At 40.0% G+C, this 13467-nt stretch overlaps 1 protein-coding gene across 5 annotated transcripts in view; it reads left to right on the top strand.

Moving 5' to 3' along the window:
• The window catches only part of TRIO (trio Rho guanine nucleotide exchange factor), a 242903-nt gene that overhangs the window by 52786 nt on the left and 176650 nt on the right, over positions 1-13467 (top strand). Inside the window, exon 1 of one of the 5 annotated variants that reach the window (XM_038125634.1) lies at positions 16-12463. The exons of the other annotated variants lie outside the window; for them this stretch is intronic. The gene's annotated coding sequence lies outside the window, so the exon portion shown is untranslated. Of the gene's footprint in view, positions 1-15; positions 12464-13467 lie in introns of those variants that run through there. 5 annotated transcript variants of the gene reach the window in all.

Raw genomic sequence — 13467 nt, 5'->3', positions numbered from 1 at the left:
GTCACTTGAGTATTTCTTAAACTTTGTGTTGTACTAGCATATTATTGTATAATACTCAAAATGAAATTGAATGTGTAGCTATAACGTGGTAAAATCATCACTAGTTCTTAGTTAATGACCTTGTAAGATGGAGAAACAGAAAACATAGCTATGGTGGGTGAATCTTGACAGTGCTTGACAATGTGTCAAAGCAATTCTGTATTCTTTTACTCTCCAAATAGATGTGGGTAACACTTCATGTTTTAGTATGATGTAAGTGATAATGGCAGCTATGGTATTAGGTGTCAATCAAAATAGTGTGCTTGTAATATTAGTCATCCACTGAAGGGAGCATAAATGCAGATACTGAACTCATTATGAAGAAGGAATGCCTGTGGTGTGTTCAGGGCGAATACCACTTCCAAGTAAAGGAAGAAGACTCTAGAGATAAAGGATGTACACAGATAAGCAAATGGCTGCCTGTGTCAAAATAGCATTGCTCACCTGACAACTATTTGTTTAAAGTTGATCTTTGAGCCAGTTATTTTCTTGCTCTAAAGCTGCTATTCTAGAGAGTGAAGAATTCAGAGGATGGCATTGTAGCTGACTGGCGTTATGCAGTAATTCTGGCCTTTGTAATTCAATCTGTGGCTTTCCGACAAGTGCTCCTGTCTGCTATAGGTTAATATTATTGTAATGCAGGGTTTCTGTGATGCTTCACTTAAAAAGAAATAAGCATATCTTCTTGGAAACAAAGAGAGGCGCTGAAGATCTTTCCCATCTGAATACTCTAGCTGGCATACGACATACAGTTAACTTTACAGGTAGCCTACTGGGCATGCCACAGTATGTTAAAGTCCAAACTCAGTTGAGCTGCTAATGTGTAGAATAGAAATATATGGGTGCAGTTGCTTTATGTAAGTAATTTCCTGTGTGTTTAATGGGCTGGAATTTCAGAACTGGATTAGCTCAATGGTCAGTTACTAGAACCAGCTCTTCACTAATACACTGCTGTCCTACTGTACTTTATCAGTGTGCAGAGATACCAGGCATGTGTGAATTAATAGACCATATTTTCTCTTGTTTTTTTGATTGTCAGTTTAAGCATAAGGGACTTTTTTTTTAAGTCCATATTATATGTATCTTTTGCTGTGTAATCTATTACAGGCATATGTGTTGATTATAGGCAGTCACTTTGTTGATATCCCTGTGCCTTCCTGCTGGAGGTATGCATATCCATGTGGATGGAGTGACCTAATGTTGACCAGTAAATGTCAGTCTGTCCCTTAAGAAAGACAAAGATGAGTAATTCAGCCTACATTTTTTAAACAATATAATATGTAAAGTGAGTTACAGCTATTTGACTTAACATGGTAATAGCAGACTATTGACATGGTACTGATTAATCAAACTAAGAATCCCCAACCTGCTTTTGGTAATTACTGTAAAACTCTGGCTTAAGCTGGCCCTGCCACCCAAAGGGAATGTTTGCTGTATTATGCTTGTGACAGTGCAGTTGCATGGAATTTGACAGAGCCCATTCCTTGGCTTTTGGTGTGTGCCAGTACATGTGTGCACACATTTGCCCCCACAACCATTTCATAAGCTATCTATAACTGTTTGCACAGATGTTTGTACCAGAACAATTAAAATATTTTCGTTTCATAGTGGACTTCTGAGTTAACTTTTAATGGTTAAGTCTTAATCCTAATAATGAATTACCTCCTTTTTAGAAAGCTACAAGTAACTTTCCTCTAAATCTTTGTCCACTAGCTGCCAGTATTTGCTTCCTGCCTGCCCTATCTGTATCATATTGCATTAATGTGTTTGATAGAAGTTACAGTGTCTGGTATACAGTGTCTGCCTTCAATTCAGTTGTAATCTATTGGCCGGTGCTGATAAACTACCAGGCAGCAACACTGGGCTGAACTGGTGAAGCTGAAGCAGACTAGAAAGTTTTACTTCCTATCTAGAGGCTCTGTAGTAATTCTTTCTTGCTATAACTCTAATCTGAGAGTGATTCAGTTATTTGGATATAGCAAAGCAAATATTCAGTGGAGATAAAGGGCTATTGTTCAGAATCATAAGCCATTTCAAACAGCTCAAGAGCAAAAAAAACCCAGGAAACCACAACAAACCTGACTGTCACATTTAATTGGAAGTCTTTATGAGAAATCAAATTTTTAAATACCAATGCCTTTTAATGTGGAATAGCATGCTCTAAATTGGAAAGGTAAAAAAAAGTCTGATAAGGTCAGGGAGCTTATATCCATAGAAAGTCATTGAGCCAAAAGCCTTACGGATGACACTTCAAAAAAATCTGGATGTAAGAACAGACATTTGAAAAGTGATTTTAATGGCAGTCAATAACCCAAAGAGGTCAAAAGCAGGTCTTCTGTAGGGATGGGATTATCTCACATCTGCCAGTAACCCTCACATTTGGTAGGCAACTGAAGCTTCTGATATTGGCCCTGTTTCAGAGCTCTTTTGGGCTCATTCAAGGTAGTTTCTCATAAATCCAAATAAACTTCAGCTTTGTTGATTTTTGAATCTTAAGTGAACTTCCTGTACAAAACAAAGCTCTTGAGAAGGCAAGCAGAGATACTGGATTGTGGTGCTGTATTTACATTCTTAATGTTATCATGCATGTCATTATTTCAAGCATGAGTGACAGAGTAAGTCCTGTAAGTTCTAAGTTTTGCTTTTTGCAAGTCTCAAGTACTTCTTAGTTGCTTTCCACAGATGTTGAGATGACAAGGACCACTTTAGGTCTGCTTTGAAACCAGGGCATTTTTGTTGCTGCCGATAGTACTGATACGTTCTGACTAACATATCCTGCTAGCTTGCTTGTTGCTCCTTGTTTCAAGGAGTTTGTGATTGAAGCTCAGTTACTGAATTCAGAACTCGGTTGACACTGGAAATGTACTGATTCGAGCTAATTGGGATAAATTTGTATACAGCTGAGTTGTGTGTGGTAATGGACTAAGTCTTGTTTCTGGCTCTTGTCAGAATGGAAATACACTGAATCAGAGCATCTGCTGGTGGAAAGGGTCTCTCCAGACATCTCATGCTGCTGTACATATACTCCAGGTTCTGTTCAGTAACTTCTGGACTAGTCCTCCTGATACATGTAAACGCATAGTAGATAAAATGCTCCATCTGCTTTTATTTCCCTTATAGTCAGGTACTGCCAATGAACTGACCTGTTGTCAGCATGAGCAAGGTTGAGGGGGGTGATAGATAGTGAGGATGAAGCATATCAGGAGAACTGCATGTAGAAAGGACTTGGCAATTAAGTTTTTAAATATCAGATGTATTATGTGATGCTGGTCGTATACACTTGTGCTGAGTTAGGGAAGCATAAAAAGGAGGCTGTTAGATGTATCAGCTGTGAAAACCTCTGGGGGAGTCTGTCATGGAGAAGTTGCAGTCCAGGTCTTGCAGTCTAACTGTGCTCTGGTACATAATGTTGGACTCAGTACACTTCCCCCTGTGTTGAGTCCCGAATATATTCATTGTCTGTCTATAAAATGGCTTGTGCTGAAAAATGATGTGATACTAAGCTATTCAAGCTTACAATAGCTGCCAGGCAAAAAAAAGACTCAGTAAACCTCTGACATGAGTTACTATCACAGGATTTTTCTTTTAAATAATAGTAGATATGAGAGTTGGCAATTTGAATTGCATGTCAGGGTATTGGAGCTCAAAAGCAAGTAAGAATGACTTGTGTGCAACAAAAGTGGCTCTGTACCAAAAGCACTTTAGTAAAGAATGCTTCTTATTTAATAATGTGCAAAAAAAAAATTTGCCAAACTAAACAATATAGCAACTGTTGCTGTACTGATGCCATAAACTTGTATTTTAATGGGATGAGAAGGGTTGAGTGTGTAAATAATAAAGATGAAAACAGCTTTAGAGAAATCTAATTCCCCTTTTGTTACTGTTCTACTCTACAGAAGTTAATATTTCTAATTAAGCTTGCTAGGTCACTTAGAAGTACACCCATGGACTGCTAATTGGTTTTAGAGTTTAAAATCTTCAGAGACAACTTTGTGAATCTATAATAATGTCAGGAACTGGAGACATGAAGGCAGAGGCATTGTTAAAATCGTACCTAGTGCTTTTAAAATACATTGTAGACTTCTGAAGTAATGGATTCATACACATGCCAAATTACTTTGCTGCTTTTTAATGCAATTAAAGTGTTAGCTCCTATTGTCTCAAAGAACTTTTCCAGGAAATCATATGCATTTTGAATTTTTTGTAGAGTGAGTCAGTGTAGTAGAAGACCAACAAACCCATTTTAATTGAGCTTAAACTAGGCCAGTTTTGTGAACTTAATTAAAATACTGTAACTTCCAGTGGTTGAATCATTGTCATTATCCTGATTTGCAGATGGTATCACATGGTATCTATAGGATACTGTATAATGCCTGGTAAGTCTCAGCATGTTCTTTGAGGGCATGGATCAGAGGAGCTTGAACATGCCCCTGTGAGGAATGCCCTCTATTGAAATAAAATAATATGGAAAACATTTGCTAGTGTTGATATTTAGCGGGTAGTGTTGTGGAGGGTGAATGGCTGGATAGTTTGGGCATATAGCATCTTTGTATTATCCATGCTTTAGAAGACTGAAGGGTAAAGCTGATGGGTGAATACTTGTTGTCTCTGCTAGCAGAAAAGAAACTGTATTTGTTACGTCAATGGGAGCAACCAGATCAGCGTCCATAGTCATGTTGTTAAAAATTTGCGCATGCAGTAGTGAATTCTCACAACTATTAGGCTGCATTTGTTGTGCTGGTAAGTAGCAGGAAGTAGTAAATTGCAGTCAAGTTTAAATAGCTTTTTACTGGTTTGGTCTATAAATTGAGCAGTATTTCATACACAATCTTTTTTTAAGTTGAAGGAGAATTTGATTAGTGCACTTGGGAGTACAATGCAGTGCCCCTACTTTCAAATAACTGTTGTTCCCAAAGAAATATTAATGTAATTGATGGTAAGAAACATTACTGTAATAGATTCCAATTGTTTGATGATGCATGTGAATATTAAAGCTGTAGAAACAGTTATCTGAATGTCTTTGGAGCATTATATGTGCAGATTTCTGTCGTAAATAGCACTGGGAGCTGCTTGCTTTGTCTTGTCTGTCTTGGTAATGCATATGCTACATATCCTTAATAAAAATGAGATTGAAGCTTATTTACTCATGACTTGAAGATAGGTGAGCTGCTGAGAAATGCTGGATTTGGGTGCTGAGTTTGGGACTGTGCTTCTGACCAGAGCCGTGAAAGTGCACATGCTGCATTTATAGTAACGTGTAGCTGTTTGCAGAAATGGAAGAAAGTGATGGCAAGATGTTAAATCTTTTCTCATTGCAGGAACGTAGGCGCCGAGTAAGTTGGAGTTCACGAAGAAAACCCAGCCTTGATTTAGGTTAAATTTGTGTACTTCAGTAGCTGTGTTAAATGTAGCTCTAATGAGATTCAGGCTGGTTGCCTTTGTCATCTCAAGGAGATAATCTGCTAGAACAAATTTGATAAATGAAGAATGAAATCTCCCTTTCTTAGTCGTGACAATCTGCAAAATCCTTTCTGTTTATTCTTGTCTGAAATCCGTTCATAAAGCTAAACGTGCTAAGGGTCTTTTTCTTTCTAATGAAATTTCCCAAAGGGATCAGAAGGGGAGGATTTTCAGCAGTGCGGGGAGAGGAAGGTTGACGTGACTCCAAATCGCTTCTTTTTCTGCCTCCGTGCGGTTTGGGGGATGGATGCGGAGATGCAGCTCTGGTAGCGCTCCCCCGAGCTGCGCGGTGGCTCAGCCCTGCACAAAGGCGGTGATGTAATGCGTGCTGTACTGCGCTGCGCGCTGCCGGCTGCGGTGCGGCGGGCAGGGGAGCCGCGCTGCCGCCCGCCCCCGCCGCTGCCCCGCGTCCCTCCCGCGCCTCCCGGGGCGGCCATCGCTCCTTCGCCTTCTCTGCCTTCTATTGTCTTAAACGCCTTTTTGCCTTTTTTTTTTTTTTTTTTAAGTAATTAACGCGGCATGTGTGGTGAGAGCACACACCTGCTCAGAGTAATTCAGGCTAGAATTTCTAACGTAATCCTTGAGCAAACGAGACGTGTGTTGGACATCCCTTTTGGCGTTCCGTGCTAATCTTGCTCTCCCTTAAAGGCAGGGCGGGAGGGAGACAGGTTGCTGTTAGCAACCGCTCACGTACTGAAAGTGAAATACCCAAGCTTTAATTCCCCTGTGGACTCCTCATTGCTACTCTCTTTCTTTACAAATTGGTTCCTTCTAACGAGTAGCGTGTGTTAATCAGTGTTTTAAGTAAAATCGGCTCACTAAAGAGATAGAATAGGGCTCTGATGTAAAAGTTGATTTGCCCCCTTCTAAATGCTTCTAACGGCCACACATCTGAAGTTCAAGGGTGGTATAAAACAAGCTGGGGACAATGCTTTTTCTCTGTCGTTCGGCTGAATAGGAACTTGACTGTTTTTGCAATGCAGGATGAAGAAAAGCATCTCCCCCTTCTTACTCACATAGATTTCATGTATGTGCATTGTAATGTGTTAGAGAAGCTGGGATTCATCCTACATTTCCTGTGTCTCAAGGCATTTGGAGCTCAAGCTACTTACAGCTGCAAACTAATAAAATGGGAATTTGAAGGAGTGAAAGCTCTGCACAAATCAGGTTATTTGGCATACATCTTGTTGCAAATGGCTAGTTTTTCTGCAGAAGGAATATGAAATATCCTGCAAATAAAGGGAGGGAGGAAGAATATTCAACGAAAAAGGTCATTTAAGCACTAATGTCTCAAAATATTAATTTAACTGGGTATAATTTTTTCATATGTATTTCCATAAGCTGATGAAAATGTTGTAAAAGTGTGTGCATATTTAAAAAGAAAAAAGGGTGGAGAACAGGAAAAATACCATAACCAATAAATGCCTATTCTTGGGAACTATGAATGATAGCCCAAAAAGTAGTACTTTATGGTATAAAAAGGTATTTTTACTGAAGAATATGCAATCTGTTTTTGGGTATTTTGATTGATTTCAGGGCTGATGTAAATAGTTCTTCCTATTGTTGCTCAGGATGAAACAATGCAGGATTATTTTCAAGCTGTTTTAAGTTGCTTATTTTTACTGCCCTTGCTGTAGTCTTCATCAATTTCACTGTGGAAAGAGATTTCTCCAGATGGTGGTTTGGAACAAGAGCCAAAGGACATGATCTAAAACGTTATGTTCCAGCTGTTGCTGCACAGAATTTAGAAGCTACTGCCTTCCACTTGATCTGTGTTTTGAACAGCAAAATAAGTAAGATTGCTTACAGATCTTATTGTTTGAACAACTGTGTGTTTGACCACTTTTTTTATAGGAGGCTGGGTAACCTCCTGATAGCCCTGAGAGTGTAGATCCCTAAGCCATGAGTGTCTGTAGCAACAGTGAACAGGGTGTTTGACTGCAGTGAGAGCTATGTGCTCCTGATGGACACCCTGACAAAAAGGTTTGCTACCTCAGCAGGGCAGTGAATTGAAGTATCAAAGCACTTAGAGATGGATGAGCAGTTCCCACCAAAACAGACGAACTTCCAACAATGTCAGCAGGGCAGCAAGAACAAATTGAACATGGCTAAGGGACAGAAAAATTTAGGAACACAGCTCTTCTCATTTAAAAGGAGAAAACTGGTCAGATTTTGATTGTCTCATCTTAAGTTGCAGTTGGAAAATGAACGCTTGTACTTCTGTCTTGCACATTTCTTAGGATCAAAGGGTAATTCAGGTTGGAAAGGACCTCGCTCCATGGATAACTCTGAGCTTCTTGTTACATGATTAAAAGGAAATCACAGATTTTTAGCAATGATTTAGCATTTGGAACTTTCCTTAACTTAGATTCTTAAGACAGCTCTTCAACAGGTTTTGCAGCATACACCTGAGGTGGCTAATTTCCTGGTAATTGCTCCTAACTGAGGAATAGCTGAGTATGCCAGCTTCCAAGAAAAGCCAGGTTATTCAGTCTGTGAAGTTGATCTTGTCTGAGTATTTGCTGTCAACTACACTAGCAGTCTTCTCTTGGCCCACATCTCTCCACATGACATTGTGCTTCTCCCATAATTTGTGGAGATGGGAGGTGTGTCCTGCTGTCAGGACAAAGCAGAGAGCAGTTGAAAATGCTAAGAGAGAATGTCTTAAGACTTAGCAAATATGCAAAAACCTGAAAGTGACTTAGAGCTAGCAACCTTCTAATGAATCTCATTTTCTTATTTCAAGGCAATTTCTCAGCTGTCTGCTTCTGTGAGGTCCTGGTTGCCACTGCATACTGGCTCGGTACAGATCTGGTGCAGTTTTCCACAGCATGTACAGAGAGTGCATAGAATGCAAAACAAAATGGGAATAGGAGGGACATTTCTGTGAGCTGTTGTGATTAAAGTGGGAGTTTGAAGGTATAATGTTTTTTGATGAGTGGGTCTTGAGCCTGATCAGAGCTGGAGGGAGTCAAACGTGTACTCCTGTAGTTGCTTTGAATTCAGTACTAGGATTTTAACATTAAATGATTACATTGAATGCTTTGTGTAAGCTCATGACTAAGGCTGCTGGCACAACTCTGAAATCATGCTGCTTTGATGGTATGCCCCTAAATTGTATCCTTGTTGAAGTCCCCCAGTGATTTTAGAATCTGGACTGTGAAAAATGAATGAATAAATGATGAATGACAAGGTTACTAATGTTGCCCAATGATCTGTATGCCATGAAAAAAACCTGCTGATAGTTCCTTGTTAGTTCTAGGAAGAAAGATCAGCAGTCTTAAAGATGCCATTACAGGTGTACCTAAAAGTTAGTGTTCCTGAGATGATTTTGAGACTGGTCATCTGCAAGCTCATGGAGCTTGAGAAAAGATAGGAGAATTGCAGTATTTGCTGTAATTTTCCTGAATTCTCTTGCTTTGTTGCAATGTGAAAGATGGTGTGAGATTTCTGAGCAGCACTGAATGTAGGCAATGTCTATAATGGGAAGCGGTAACAGTGCAGTTGGTGAATTGACAGCTCTGATTGCTCCATGAATCTTTTACTTGCATCCAGAAGTTAAACCTACCATAAAACTGAAATTGGCGCTTCAAATACTTGAGTTAAAAGCAAGGAAAGCTATCAGTAATCGCATAGTTACCTTTAGTTACCTTTTGCTTGCCTTTGCCACCCCTTTGGGCTATATTCTCACTGATGGGATTTTGCTATTTGCTACTTATGAAAGTTCAGTTTTCTTTATCACCTTTGTCTTAGTAGTCTGATTTCATTTATAAATCCAAAGACTTAGGGAGTTCAGCAATCATTTTTTCTGAATGTGGTTAAAAAAAAAAGAATCTAATGGTTCTGCTGACTTAATTATACTGGTTTCTCTGTGGTACCTTCAGTAAAAGAATATAAAAGTTTTCACAATGGCTGCTTGTGAATCTCATATCTTGTTTAAAATTGTTTCTCACTGATTAATACCTTATTTAGAAATCTACTCACTGATTGATTTTTAAAGCCTCTCCATATTAAAATGGAGAATAGGAACCTGCTTTGTGGTTTCTTTCTGGACACTTGAAAAATGTGGGACATAGTGTGTAAGTTATTTGCAGCTGAGGTTTATCATACACAGTTAACTGATAAACAAAGTAAACAAAGTTGAATAAACCTGTAGGATTCTGGGATTTAAGACCATCTTTAAAAACTTCTGGGATGTCATCATCTTTTGGTATGGGGAATGAATAAGAGCAAATAATGAAACCCTAATCAGTCTGTAATGCACTAATATAATTACATTTGAGCTTCGCTATGCCTCTTTTTTTTTTTTCCTCCTCTTCTTGCTTGATTAACTAAGAAGCAATTTGTCTTGAAATGTAGTTAGGATAGTTGTACAAATGAAAGGAGAATAGCTCAGATTTCAGTGTCATGTCATTGTTGTAAGTCATGCTGTGAAATAGAAAAAATGCTGAAGACATCAGCATCTTGAATTCTTTTTGCTTAAATGTTGATTAGCTGCAGTTTAGAGATTTTCTGTTCCAAGATAAGGCTTAACACAAAGGTGCTGACCAGTGGATGCAAGGAGTTGTGGAGAATGATTTGCAGTTATGACTGCCTTGCCTGGATGAAGGACATTGGTGCTTTGGTTGGGAAACTGTCCTTCCCACCTGTGGAAGTTGTTCTATCTCTCAACTTTTAGCAGATATTTCTTTCCACTTAAGACTAACCTAGATCAGTCCAGTTGTTCCCTAGTAATAGGTAATTAGCAGTTCTGAGTGCAATTTCTATGTGGGTTTTCATTTTTCCTTCTTTAGAAGAAAAAGATCTTAGCATAGCATGTGCATTTTTGAGCAAGAGTCTATTGGATTAGGACCATTGAAGTGAATAGAGTACCCTGTTGGAAAATAACTCACTGAAAGGTGTTTATTCGATACAGCATGGGATTTCTGTCAAAGAAGAGGTGGGGGTTGAAGTCTGGTGCTAGAGTTAGCAGCCTGGCAGATGAGGCACTTGCTTTCTGCTGATGACACAACAGGGAGTCATTCTGAAGTCCAAAGAGAGCCTAAAGCATCAAAGTAATCTGGTTTTTTTTTGGTTTTGACTGTTCAAAGGTATTGTTTTTATTTGCTAGGTGAAAAGCAGTTATGTTATTAGGAGTGTGAGTTTTTAGGATGAGAGCATTCCCTTTTGGCATTTGTGTTTTTCTTCAGCCACGTTTCAGAAAAGTTTCAAGTCAGTTGTGTGTGACAGCAATGGATGAGTGCTTGGTCAACATTTTGGCTAAGAGATGCTGCTCTTAGCCTCCATTTCTGAGTCTTTTTGTTGTCCTAATTTCTGTTCCCATATTTTATGCTTGTTGCTATAACTGAAAGGTGCACATCGCTGAAGCTACCTCTGAAGTAAACACTTCAATGTTCTTGGGGGAGCAGTGCTTCTTGGGGCAGCTGTTTTCAACATTGGTTTGTATCACAGTTCTGTAATCAAGTTGATACCTCAACAGATGCGTGTAAGGTAATTTTATCTGCTCCCCTGAATTGTGTGGCTGACCAGTTACTGGTCTTTGCAGTGCAAGATGATTAGCACAGTTACCTCGTTCCCTTCAGCCTGGGCATTAGGCTAATCCTGCATTTGTCTGGGTGTGTGAATTGCCACACTGAGTACCTATTTCCTGTTACCCCTCTAAAGGTGACTTTCTTGTTGTATTTCAATGCCTCTGGGAAGTTTCAGCAAGCTGGGTATCTGGGGAGCAGCTGAGTTCCCGGAATGCTGTGATTTCTAGGTAAAAGGGGGCCATGCCACACAGGGTTACTCTGTGTCCTCCGGGGTGGATGGATGGGCAGCTCTGCAGCCAGGTTGTCACCATGGGATTTGGGAGCGCTTGCAGTCCAAATGAGGAGGGGCTGTCCTGGCTGTTCAAATAAGGGACCCTCTGAAACCTCGTAGGATGATATCACTGTCCCAAAATGTTGCCTTTTCATGGGTCTTTTAACTTGGATTAAATTATATATTGCAGCAAAATATCTTAGCTTCATACAGCATGAGAAAAAGGGTTAATGTAGACAAGTCTGCTGAATCTGGCTAATTGGTGGCACCTTCAGGCTCTGAAGTTGTGAGGGCAAAGAGAAAATGGTGTGTTTGTAGGGTAGGCTTCTTAATTTTCCAGTGTATAAAATGTTTAGGTGACTGTTTATTGATTCCATGTTGTAAAGATCTTTAGTTGTGTGATACAGCGTTTAAATAGCTGTTTTTTGATAAGGCTCTGTTTAGTAGGAAACTGTATATGATAACTCAAGGGATTGTGTAATTGTGTAATTCTTCATGAGTACTGGGGGGAACCTCCTATACTGAAATGGACTACATAATCGTGTGTTACTGAATATACAGAAGTTAATTATTAATGAGCATAATTTGCGCTTCTTTCCTCTTTGCTGGTAGTTTGGCAAAAGCACGTGCAGGGCATATGTTACAACAGAAGGGCATCTACTACCTATTAAAAATGCAAAACTGTAAAATGAGTATTCCTTTAATAGGTATTGAAAATATGAAGAACGATTTTCCAGTTTAAGCCTGAAACGGTCTTTAAAAGATGTAGGATTTAATATTGAAAGCAACACTTCTAAAATCGGAGTGCCTTTTTTTTTTTAGGCAGAAGAGCATAAATACGTGCCATAGGTGCATATTGTGCTTCCAAAGGAGAAGCGTGTGCCGTGGGAGCGATACCCTGTGGAATCCCGTGCCTGCCGTGGGGCTCGGGGATCGCCGTGGCGGGCTGGGGATCTCCGCGGCCCCGGTGTCCGCCCGTGGCTGCGCGGGGCGGGAGCTGCGGGCACTGCGGCGGCACCGCGGCGGCGGGAGCTGCAGCCGGCCGGCCCGGCAGGGATGACATCACCCCCAGGAACATGTGATGCAGCCGGCTGGCGCGGAGGATGCTGAGCTGTGGAGGGAGAGATTGGTGCAGATATTTATGGCATTTCATTTGAGTGTGGTAAATGCCTTTTAATTTTTTTTTTTAAATTAAATCCTCAAATCCTCACATCCACGAATGTTTTGTGGAGAAGAGGCTTTGAAAAGAGGAGGGAGGACCCACCCCAAGCCCTTAAGACCTGCTTATATTGCTGGTTTTTGTTTTATTTTTGCTTCGTTGGAGATAAAAACGATACTTTCCTGCCGTATTCACCCTCTTTGCTCCCCAGCATTCTTTCATCTGTTGTAATCCCCACAGTCTTTTCAGTTAAGCTTTAACACTGCAGAACTGGAATAAAAATAGACTGTTTAGAGCAGCAGGAATATGATAATCCGAGGCAGTCAGCCTTAAGGATATGCAGATGCAGAACATGAGCCAAGCACTAACGTATTTGCTAGGGTGTTTACCTTGAGCGGCCCCTTAATAGTCAGAGAAATGTTAGCTAAATGTTTCTCGCTTCTTACATGCCACAGGCAAAGTAAAACGTGCAGCTACTGCGCATCATCAGCCGAGGTGAAGTAGTTTAAGGGCTTAGAAATCTGAGCAAGCAATTGCGGTAACATCAGTGTCTTGGGTAATTTTGAGCTAAGAGAGACAGCAAAGTACGGCACTAGTTTCTGCATGCTTTTTAGGTGAGGAGAAAGTGTTTTCTACCTCCGAATTTACTGTAAAGAAAAAGAATTGCCATGGTTGATATGAAAGCTGAGCATGCTAAATTGGCATTAAGCTTATGGTGGGTAGCTCAAAGCACATAAAAAAAAAATTAACTCTGGAAGTGTGCCTGTATGCCTTAGCAGTCAACTGGAGTCCAAATATTTCAAGGTGGAAAAGGTATTTGCTGTCATTTTAGGTGATTTATTTAAGCCCAGGCTTTTTCTTAAAGCTATTTAGAGTTTTAGTCCATAACAAACAGAAATGTAGTAGGAACAAAACTGTAGGCAGTTTCAGTAAAAGGCTGATAACCATAGCCAGTTCTCTGGAGGAGTAATAATGCATGAGGTTCCTTTTGCTGTGTCTTAGAATCT

This window comes from Motacilla alba, chromosome 2 (assembly GCF_015832195.1).
Source record: "Motacilla alba alba isolate MOTALB_02 chromosome 2, Motacilla_alba_V1.0_pri, whole genome shotgun sequence".
Classification (NCBI taxonomy): Eukaryota; Metazoa; Chordata; class Aves; order Passeriformes; family Motacillidae; genus Motacilla; species Motacilla alba.
This window is presented reverse-complemented; position numbering and strand designations above follow the sequence as displayed.